Raw genomic sequence first — 13,016 nt, 5'->3', positions numbered from 1 at the left:
AAGAGTTTCAGACTCTAACTCGAAAGCAAGTTATTTTCTTTTCTTCTGGAACACTTCTTTCAAATAATTCTAAATATCATCTACAACAAACGACATAATGAAAGAGTAAAAATTTTTTTAAAAGTGTGAGATTTGTTCTTTTTTTTCTATAATGTTACCATGACAACCCACCATCCTTTACGTCAATCCTATTTTAGGTGCTCTGACAACAATTCAGATCAAGAATATTTATTTTTATTATGGGTAGTATGACCGGAACATGTTGAATAGTTTCATGATTTTACCATACGCATCCTTCCTTTAACCTGTGTCAAGCTGAATAAAGGCTTGCACGGCTAGTGCTTCCCTTTACATCCCAGCACGGAAACAGATGAAATTGATTCCAGAGCTGAAAATACATTTTGCAGGTTATTCTTTAGTTCCGTTGAAGCCTTCGGAGTGTGGTATTACAATGCAGTTTATTAAAGGGACACTATAGTCACCAGTGCAACTACATGTATTCCTGACCCTATAGTGTTAACATGACCATCTAGCCCCCCTGGGCCCCTCATGCCTCCATAAATATTGTAAAACTCTTACTGTATTCTGCTGACATGTGATAGCCTGATCCAATCACAGTGCTTCCCCATAGGATTGGCTTAGACTGACAAATAGGCAGATCAGGGGCAGAGCCAGCATGATTCAAACACAGCCCTGGCCAATCGGCATCTCCTCATAGAGATGAATTGAATCAATGAATCTCTATGAGGAAAGTTCAGTGTCTGCATGCAGAGAGAGGAGATACTGAATCACAGGATGCTGTGCACAGTGCTGCCTTGTGCTCTGCTGACAGCAGATCTGAGTGGATGGAGGCATATTATGCCTCTATCAACTCAGAAGTCCATCTGGTTCACTCTGAGTGACTGCAACTGGAGGTGTTCCTAGCTTTCAATGTAAACACTGTATTTTCTCGGAAAATACAGTGTTTACATGAGAAAGGCTGCAGGGAGCTATAGTTCTCACCTGAACAACCTCATCGAGCTGAAGTTGTTCAGGTGACTATAGTGTCCCTTTAACTATTTCTATTCAGGACTGTTTATTTTAGAAGGGAAACTCAACAACATCAGGGTTATAAAGTAAAGGAGAATTCAGAGAGAATTCAGAACAGATTTCTGTTCGGCTACTTTGCCCCTAAATTTGAAATTCACTTTATATTCTCACTTTAGTGAATAACCCTCTATGTCTATTGCTAAATACATACTAATTGTTTATTTTTAACGAGTTACGTTCACTAAGTTCTTACTAAATAACGGCTTTCTTAACAAGGATATCAGGATATCACTAAATAGATTTTAGTGTTCGTTTACTTTGAGACATTCTAGTCAACCTGGACAATTAGATTGATGTAAAAGAGAAACAAACAGAGGACCATGTGAATACCAGATAATAAATGGTCAAGGGGAACACAGTAAATGAAGAAGAGAAACAACATTTCTGGTTTTTCTTCTCCAATGCATTGTGTGCCCTGAATGTGCCAGTGCTAAGCTGCTTTGCAATGTCAACTGCTGAATTTTTTATATATATTTGTAAGAAAACAATGCTTTGCAAAAAAACAAGATTAACACAGATTACATTGATTTGGCATTGCTTACCAATCTCTTGGCATTGCTTACCTGTCCACTTCGTGCAATGTCACCAAGGAGGCATGGACTCCTCTGCGATAGTCCATTCCACTGCTCTTAATAGAGGAGCATTGGGGACTTGATGGCCATGTGCAGCGATTGCCGCATGCGCATTCAAACTTCCCCATAGGAAAGCATTGCATCATTCCTTTTTTATGGGGCGTTTTACTAAGTCACTGAAGTGGAAGTGTCTCTAGTGGCTGTCAGGAGGACAGATATTAGAGGGGGACGTAACCCTGCAATGTAAAAATTGCAGTTAAAAAAAAAAAAAACTGCCATGTTTTATATTGCAGGGTTAAAAGGACTGGGGCACTTCACATCCAGGCAACCTCACAAACAAACAGTCATGTTTAGCCAACCTTACGCACAATCACACTCAGTGAACTTCATACACATTCACTCCCAGCCAACTCCACTCAAAATCACACTCATACAATTCCAAACTCAATCGCACCCAGACAACCGTTAAAATTCCACCCCACAGCTCCACACTCAGTCACACTCAACCATCTCCTCACTCAGTCACACTAAACCATCTCCACACTCAGTCAAACTAAACCATCTCCACACACAGTCACACTCAACCATCTCCACACTCAGTCACACTCAACCAGCTCCACACTCATTTACACTCAGCCATCTCCACACTCAGTCACACTCAATCATCTCCACACTGAGTCACACTCAACCATCTCCACACTCAGTCACACTCAATCATCTCTACACTCCATCAACTCATCTGACTTTGGTCCACTCAGTAGCTAACTTCCCTTAGAGAAGCATTTAGGACCACAGACACAGGCAAGGCACTCGCCATAATCTGCCAATCAAATTCTTCTCATAGGGATTTATTAAATTCAATGATTCTTTATGAGAAGCTGCGAATGCTTAACTGTACATGCGTGCATTGTTGGCGTTCATAAACAGTGAGCTGAATGACAGATCAGCTTACCTTTCATGGAGGGAAAATAAGCCTGACACAGATATTGCAGTGGGTGCACAACACATCACAGTACACACATGCTTGTTCTTAATGAGCATATGCCAAGTTCCATCAATATCTGCAGGCTAGGCATGCTGATGTCAATGTGCATATTCTGACCTGTCTGCGATGGAGCAGTAAAGAAAGAGGAAGTTGTGCAGGCAGCATGACCCTTATATACTATGCTGCTCAGTGATTTACTTGTTACTTTTTACGTTTTCTTTACTGCTGTGGAGTTTAGTAAAGAGAGTTAATGCAAAATAGGAAGCCTCCTGTCATGTTATAAAATTCAAATTAGAATGCAGGAAAAGGTGGAACTGTCTGAGTGCACTATTTAATTAGACAAAGTTGTTATAGTGGCTACAGTGTTCCTTTAACCAATCACTACTGTCACGCTCAGCCACCACACACATACCACTTAAGTGTATTTCTTAGGAGGGAGCAACAACGGGGGCACTTTTTTTTTTATTCCATTGGGTGCCAGTAGATCCTAGTTATCCTGCAGGAAGGTTTACGTTGGTGGCCAGTGATAGGCTGAGCGTGTGGGCTGATCCTCTCAGCCAATCACTGGTCACCCATTGCAAGTAAAAGCATGTACTATTGTTCTCAACCAGCAGCCAATGGTAGAGAGCGTCAGTATGCTTTCCTGCAGTGGGTGATGGCTGGAGAGTACCAGAGGAGTCAGATTTGTTGGGCGCCATAAGACCAACTTCATTGTTAAACCATTAGAAAACGATAAGGTAAGAAAAATGTAAGACAGCTCCCAGGCACTTATGACCCCATATACCCATTGTACAGTGCTACGGAATCTGATGGCGCTATATAAATAATCAAATAATAATAATAACATCTTCATTGAGATAACATTGTTATGGAGGTGGAAGTGTTGCTTTAATGAGTCTTATACAATGAATACCATTACAGAAGCTTTAGAATGATGTTCATTTTCTCCCTTGACCCTTTTAATACTGACATTTTGATAGTGAAGCTACCACTACCAACTGCAGCATGATAAGGAAAACGTTATTATTTTACCTGCCATATAGATCTTTTCCATTTCTAGATTATAATTTACGTCGACCTTATGCTGAAAAGAGGTACTTGCTATTAAATATCTTCTTCCCCCTTCCCATTCCATTTACTCTACACTGATTACTTCTCTTATTTTCATTCACTCTTCCCTTACATTCCATTTAACCTTACTCTATCTTATTGCTCCCTCTATTTTTCTCATTGAATCTCCTCTTATCATATTGTGACCCATTACAGTAGTGATATAACATCCCTTCCCAGTCCACTAACTGCAATAAGTATACCTAGCAGGCCAGGGCCGTCTTTAATTTTGATTGGACCCTGGGCAAGCATTTACTTGGGCCCCCCTGACTACATATAGATACACACAAATACACTACCTGGCACACAGACACTGACACACACATAGACACACACACACACACACACACAGATACAAACACTGACACACATGCAGATACAAAAGGTACACACACTGACTACATATAGATACACCGACACACACACTGACACACATACAGACACACATGCAGATATACAGATGCAAACACTGACACATACAGATACACACACAAACACAAATGGACAACATACAGATACAGAGACACATTCTGACAGACGTACTGACACAGACAGCCATACTGAAACACACATACAAAAAGACATACTGAACCACACAGACATACAGATACACTGACAGACATACTGGCACATATACACACAGACAGATGGACATACTGAAACACACATACACTGACAGACATATTGACAAACACAGACATACAGAACCACACGGACACTGACAGACTCACACATAGACATTCTGTCACACATACACACAGACAGACTCATGCACACACAGACATACTGACACACTGACAGACATTCTGGCACACATACACACAGACAGACATACTGAAACACATACACACAGACACAGAGACAAACACACATACAGACATACTGACACACTGACAGACATTCTGGCACACATACACACAGACAGACAGACTGAATCACATACACACAGACACTGAGAGACAAACACACACACACAGACATACTGACACACTGACAGCCATTCTGGCACACATACACACAGACAGACATACTGAAACACACAGACACTGAAAGACAAACACACATACAGACATACTGACACACTGACAGACATTCTGGCACACATACACACAGACAGACATACTGAACCACACATACACTGACAGACTCACACACACACAGACATACTGACACACTGGCACACATACACACAGACAGACATACTGAAACACACATACACACAGATAGACATACATATATACTGACACACACACACACACACTCAGACATTCATGCAAAATGTGATAACCACCCTCCAGTTTCTTACCTTTTCCTGGAGGGTGGCTTCCCTGGGGTCCAGTGGGTTGGCTGGGGTGGCTGGGAGTTAAGCTCTCGCTCTCTCCCGGCCTGGCCCCCTTCTGAGCAGCTGGTCCTCCTTCCTCCCGCGCGGTTCCGGTTTCTGTGGGAGGAAGTGACGCGCGGCGGTCACTTCCTCCCAGACGGCTGCCGAAAAGCAAGGGTCCGGTTGCGCTGTTAAAGCGCCACCGCGCCTGACCGGGCCCCTGCTGATACACGCCCACCGGGTGGCCGGGGCCCTAAGTGCATGGGCCACCCGATGGGCCCCCATAGTTTGCGGGCCGGGGCAAACGGAGCAGCTGTCCAGCAGGGACAGGGCCCGGGGCAGCTGCCCCGTTTGCTCCGCGTTAAAGACGGCCCTGTAGCAGGCTACATACGCCGTCCAGTCGTCCAGTACGTTCATAGCCCATGATGTGGATTAGAAATTGCTGTGTCCATTGCTAAGGATCTACCAGGAATTGCAGGATATAAAAACACTATTTGTTCTAAAGAAAACAAAAATACAATCTGTGTTGGTACACAAGAATACAGCTGAAAGAATGCATGGCAAAAATGACAACATCTATCTGTTCCTCATTGTACAAAATAATGTCGGTATCCAGTAACATGGAGCTAATGTCAGCCAAAGGAAGAAAAGTCCTAAATGTTTGTTTTTAGAGTCTATTTAAATGAAGAGAGTTATTGAGAAAAAGATAACATTACTTTAATTACTCATTTAATCATGTTAATTACTAATTAAAATAATATATACAAATCTATTCTTGTAGCACAGTGATTTCTAGCTTTAAATTGCTGGTAAATATTTTATTGGTCTTTAAACCATCATGTTCTGGCGATGCAATAAAATGTTTTTTAAACCCATCCTGTACTTAATTTCCTGTACAGGGTCAATAATTCACTGCTCTATTTACTGACACTTGTATTACAAAGAAAAAAAACACATTTTATTTCTGCTAAGAAATTTTCTATCTATCCATGCGAAACCTGTGATGTGTCTCTTCCAACCATTCCAGATGCCATGTATACTGTGTGTCTCTCTTTTCCAATTGAGTAGTAATCATGCAGGTAGCACAAATGAATTTGGTTCAAATAGGGCTGAAAATGATATGTGCAGTTTGGGGAATTACTGCTTTAGCTATATCTGAAGAAGGGACCAGGTGAAAGGTAAATGTCACACCCTCTGAAAATGGATTGACTACTTACAGTGGAATTCACCAGTAGAATTCTGGCATCACAACTAATATGGCATGCTCTAGATCAGGTGTAGGCAACCTACGGCACTAGTGCCATGCACGGCACTCGAGGTGCCTTTGCACGGCACTCAAGGCTGCTAGAGCCAAACAGGCTCTGGCCTATCAGGAGTCCCAGGGAAACTTCAGATATCTGCTAATCCGAAAAGGTGTTGAAGGACAATCCGCAGTTTATGCATTGCAGCACGTAGAGGAAGTGATCTCAGATCACTTCCTCCCAGCACTGGTGAATGGGAATCCACACAGTATTATTATTATTATTATTGCCATTTATATAGCGCCAACAGATTCCATAGCGCTTTACAATATTATGAGAGGGGATTTAACTATAAATAGGACAATTACAAATAAACTTACAGGAACAATAGGTTGAAGAGGACCCTGCTCAATCGAGCTTACATTCTATAGGAGGTGGGGTGTAAAACACATTAGGACAGTAGTAGAGCAGCTCGCAGTTGCTGTTGTAGCTCCTGTCCTTGACACGTACCTGGCCGGCCTGGTCCCCACTGGAACCCAGGGAAGCCACCCACACTGCTAGATATACACAGAAATGCAGAATAATACGGACAGCCCACACACAAACATGCACACAATCCGCACAAATGCAACACCACTAACAATGCACCTTCATGCACACAACCCCACATGCAGCCTCTCACATGCAATACCCCAAACAGCCCCCCACACACTACCAAACACACAATGTGACATATCCATCCACACACACAATTCCACAAGCAGCCCTCATACACAGCTTACATTTATATGTATCATACACAATACCATAAACTACTCATGAACATATACAATATAATAGCTCATATACGCAGGGCTGTCTTTAACGCGGGACAAATGGGGCAGCTGCACCGTGAGCCCCGCTGGCCTCAGCTATTTCTCACCCCCCGGCCGGTAATCCGCACACTAAGGAGGCCCACTGGCTGGCCCATGCACAAAGGGCCACCCGGTGGGCTTCTGTCAGCAGGGGTCTGGTCGCGCGCTGATGCGCTTTAACAGCGCAAGCGGGCCCCTTGCTTTTCGGCAGCAGGCTGGGAGGAACGGATGGCCGCGCATCACTTCCTCCCACAAAGAGAGGAGCGCGCGGGAAAGAAGAGTAGGCAGAGTGGAGGGGGGTTGCCCGAGAGAGCCAGACCCCAACTCCCAACACCTTCAGCCACCAGCAGGAAAGGCAGAAAACTGGAGGGTGGGTTTTAAAGTGTAAATTTTGTGTGTGTGTCAGCATGTCTGTCTGTGTGTGTGTGTGTGTCTGTCTGTGCCAGTATATCTGTGTGTGTGTGTCAGTATGTGTGTGTGTCAGCATGTCTGTGTGTATCAGCATTGGGGTGGAGGACGTGATTGCACGCCTGGGGAGGGGGGACAGGGACCAGGGGGCCCCAAGCAAATGCTTTGCCCAGGGTCCAGTCAATATTAAAGATGGCCCTGCATATACGCACATATACAATGATACAAAGCAATTACAGTAAAAATCACACAAGCAGAATACGGCAGCAGACACACCTCAATTTAAAAAAAAAAAATAGGACCGGCACGCTACGGGACATCACAATCCTATATCGGCACAGTGCTGCTAAAAGGTTGCCTACCCCTGCTCTAGATATTACTTGATTCTGTTCTGAAGACTTGTGCAAATGCAGTGCCAGAGCTCGCGGGAACTTACCACATAGTGTGCAACTCTGCACCCGGAGGAGCTGCAGACTAGACAATTAGCCCACTGGTCCACCAGGGAATAGGTTATTGATGGTCACAGAAGGTATTGTGTGGGGAGGCTTGTCACCCTACACACACTGTCACCCTCCACATAATGTTACCGTTCACACACGCTGTCACCATCCCTTACACACTGTCACACACACTGTCACCCCCCCACACACACACTGTCACCCTGCCACAGATACCACTTTACCCACCCTATCACAGGCACCCTCTGAAGATAGTCATCATACACACAGTTATTAAACATAGCTTCTCCATAAACACAATGCACAAAGGCCACAGGCAACCCCCAGACATACAACACACTGCAAGCAGCTACCCCATACACACACGGTCCCAGACACAAACATACACATGCTCACAGAGACATACATTTACACACAAGTATATTCACTGTCAGAAACAATATGTCAGGCTAATACACAGGAAGGCAATACCAGAAATTCTCATAAATACACACAGCCCAATACACATTGTGATTGCATGTCTGTATTTGTCAATGTGTGCGTCTCTGTGCATCAGTGTGATATTTATTAATGGACACATCGACAGTGAAATTTATTAATGGCACACTGACTGTGATATTTGTTAATGGACAAAGTTGCTGTGATATTTGTTAATGGGCACACTGACTGTGATATTTGTTAATGGGCAAACTTGCTGTGGTGCTTATCAGTTGGGAAACTTACTGTGGTGCAATTTTGGAAACTTACTGTAGTTTTAATAAATACCCTAGTAAGTTTGCCTATTAAAGGACCACTATAGGCACCCAGACCACTTCAGCTTAATGAAGTGGTCTGGGTGCCAGGTCCATCTAGGGTAATCTCTGCCCAGGGCTCGAGTCCTGCAGGAACGCATGGGAACGGCGTTCCTGCACTTTTTCCAAAGCAGGAACGCCGTTCCCGCTAGTGATCCTGCAGGACCTGCCCTGCTATCTGCATACAGGGGCCCTCACACGCTGTGTTTCCTCTCCAGCACTAATTCTCGCGAGACCCGCGGCTGTAAGAGCGTTGCCACGGGTTACCATGGCAACGCTCCGCACAGGCAAGTCTCGCGAGAATTAGTGCTGGAGAGGAAACACAGCGTTTGATGGCCCCTGTATGCAGCGGCTGCTTCCCTCCACCGGACCACCCGGCGATCTCCCCCCTCCCTGACAAGGTAAGAAGCAGGGAGGGGGGAATAAAACAAAAAACCTAAACACATAAGGTTTAAAAAACAAATGCTTCCCCCCATCATCCAGCACACACACACACACATAATCCAGCACACACACACACACACACACACACACACACACACATAATCCAGCACACACACACATAATCCAGCACACACACACATAATCCAGCACACACACACACACATAATCCAGCACACACACACACATAATCCAGCACACACACACACACATAATCCAGCACACACACACATAATCCAACACACACACACACACACACACACACATAATCCAGCACACACACACATAATCCAACACACACACACACATAATCCAGCACACACACACACACACATAATCCAGCACACACACATAATCCAGCACACACACACATAATCCAGCACACACACACACACACATAATCCAGCACACACACACACACAATCCAGCACACACACACACACATAATCCAGCACACACACACACACATAATCCAGCACACACACACACACACATAATCCAGCACACACACACACACACATAATCCAGCACACACACACACACACATAATCCAGCACACACACACACACATAATCCAGCACACACACACACACACATAATCCAGCACACACACACACACACATAATCCAGCACACACACACACACATAATCCAGCACACACACACACATAATCCAGCACACACACACACACACACACACATAATCTAGCACACACACACACACACACACAATCCAGCACACACACACACATAATCCAGCACACACACACATCATCCAGCACACACACACACACACATAATCCAGCACACACACATAATCCAGGACACACACACACATAATCCAGCTCACACACACACACACATAATCCAGCACACACACACATAATCCAGCACACACACGCACACACACACATCATCCAGCACACACACACATCATCCAGCACACCCACACACATCATCCAGCGCACACAGACACACATCATCCAGTTCACACACACTTCATCCAGCACACGCACACTTCATCCAGCACACACACACACTTCATCCAGCACACACACAAACACATAATCCAGCACACACACACACACACACATCATCCAGCACACACAGACACACATCATCCAGCGCACACACACACACTTCATCCAGTTCACACACACTTCATCCAGCACACACTTCATCATCCAGCACACACACACACACACATCATCCAGCGCACACAGACACACATCATCCAGCACACACACACACATCATCCAGCGCACACACACACATCATCCAGCGCACACACACACATCATCCAGCGCACACACACACATCATCCAGCGCACACACACACTTCATCCAGTTCACACACACTTCATCCAGCACACACACACACTTCATCCAGCACACACACACACACACACACATCATCCAGCACACACACACACACACACACATCATCCAGCACACACACACACATACACATCATCCAGCACACACACACACATACACATCATCCAGCACACACACTTCATCCAGCACACACACACACTTCATCCAGCACACACACACACTACATTCATTATACACACTCTGCACTCACTACAAACACACTACATTCATTATACACACTCTGCACTCACTACAAACACACTACATTCACTATACACACTTTGCACTCACTACACACTACATTCATTATACACACTGCACTCACTACACACACTACATTCATTATACACATTCTGCACTCACTACAAACACACTACATTTATTATACACACTGCACTCACTACAAACACTTCATTATACACACTCTGCTCTCACCACAAACACACTACATTTACTATACACAATCTGCACTCACTACAAACACAATGCATTCATTATACACACACTGCACTCACAACAAACACACTACATTCATTATACACACACTGCACTCACAACAAACACACTACATTCATTATACACACACTGCACTCACAACAAACACACTACATTCATTATACACACACTGCACTCACAACAAACACACTACATTCATTATACACACTCTGCACTCACTACAAACACACTACATTCACTATACACACTTTGCACTCACTACACACTACATTCATTATGCACACTGCACTCACTACACACACTACATTCATTATACACATTCTGCACTCACTACAAACACACTACATTTATTATACACACTGCACTCACTACAAACACGTCATTATACACACTCTGCTCTCACCACAAACACACTACATTTACTATACACAATCTGCACTCACTACAAACACACTCTCTTCATTATACACACACTGCACTCACAACAAACACACTACATTCATTATACACACACTGCACTCACAACAAACACACTACATTCATTATACACACTCTGCACTCACTACAAACACACTAAATTTATTATACACACTGCACTTACTACAAACACACTACATTCATTATACACACTCTGCATTCACTATACACACTTTGCACTCACTACACACTACATTCATTATACACACTGCACTCACTACACACACTACATTCATTATACACATTCTGCACTCACTACAAACACACTACATTCATTATACACACTCTGCTCTCACCACAAACACACTACATTTACTATACACAATCTGCACTCACTACAAACACACTACATTCATTATACACACACTGCACTCACAACAAACACACTACATTCATTATACACACACTGCACTCACAACAAACACACTACATTCATTATACACACACTGCACTCACAACAAACACACTACATTCATTATACACACTCTGCACATTCTGCACTCACTACAAACACACTAAAGTTATTATACACACTGCACTCACTACAAACACACTACATTCATTATACACACTGCACTCACTACAAACACACTACATTCATTATCCATACTCTGCATTCACTACAAACACACTACATTCATAATACACACCCTGCACTGCACTATATGCATAGGAGTGTAATTTTATTTTTTTAAGTCCCCCCTTTAAAAAAAAAAAAAAAAAACCTTACTATGCATATAGTGCAGTCCAGGAATCTTGGGTGAGTTCCCACACTTTTTTCCCCAGGACTTGACCCCTGTCCCTGCCTGCTGTAAACATAGCAGTTTCAGAGAAACCATGATGGTGGGGGGGACCTATTTACACTATCGTGCCAGGAAAATGAGTTTGTTTTCCTGGCACTATAGTGGTCCTTTAATAAATATCACAGTAAGTTTGCCCATTAATAAACAGGCAAACTTGTGGTATTTATTAATGGACAAACTTACCAAGGTATTTATTAATTGGAAAACCTACTGTCATGTATTAATGGGCACCTAGCTTGGCATATGGTTAATGGGTAAACTGACTGTGGCGTGTTCTGGGGGGCGAAATGACACTGTTCTGTGTTTGCACCTGGTTACTCCTTTTTAAAATATATATTTTTGCTTATGGTGTGTTGGGGAATTCTGGTAAAGTGCTTTTATTTGCCTTGAGTGAGACGAGGTTGAGGAACACTGATCTAGATAACCAGTATGCACTGCTCTATATATATTTACTACTGCACATTCAGTTTATCCCAGACTTTAGTTAATGTAACTTCTTACAAATTAGAGATGCTCAAATCTGCAACTACATTTACAATCACACACCAAAAGAGTTTACTAAAAGAGGGTTACTTCACAAAAACCCACACAAAACAATATATTTATAATACACACATATTACATATTCTATAAA

General features: G+C 43.4%; 1 protein-coding gene across 1 annotated transcript in view; it reads left to right on the top strand.

The window, feature by feature from the left end:
• ADGRG4 (adhesion G protein-coupled receptor G4) overlaps positions 1 to 13,016 on the top strand; it is a 146,182-nt gene that overhangs the window by 22,681 nt on the left and 110,485 nt on the right. The gene's annotated exons all lie outside the window — the stretch shown is intronic.

This window comes from Pelobates fuscus, chromosome 9 (assembly GCF_036172605.1).
Source record: "Pelobates fuscus isolate aPelFus1 chromosome 9, aPelFus1.pri, whole genome shotgun sequence".
Lineage (NCBI taxonomy): Eukaryota > Metazoa > Chordata > Amphibia > Anura > Pelobatidae > Pelobates > Pelobates fuscus.
The sequence above is the reverse complement of the archived record's forward strand: the minus strand, read 5'-3'. Positions and strand labels throughout refer to the sequence as shown.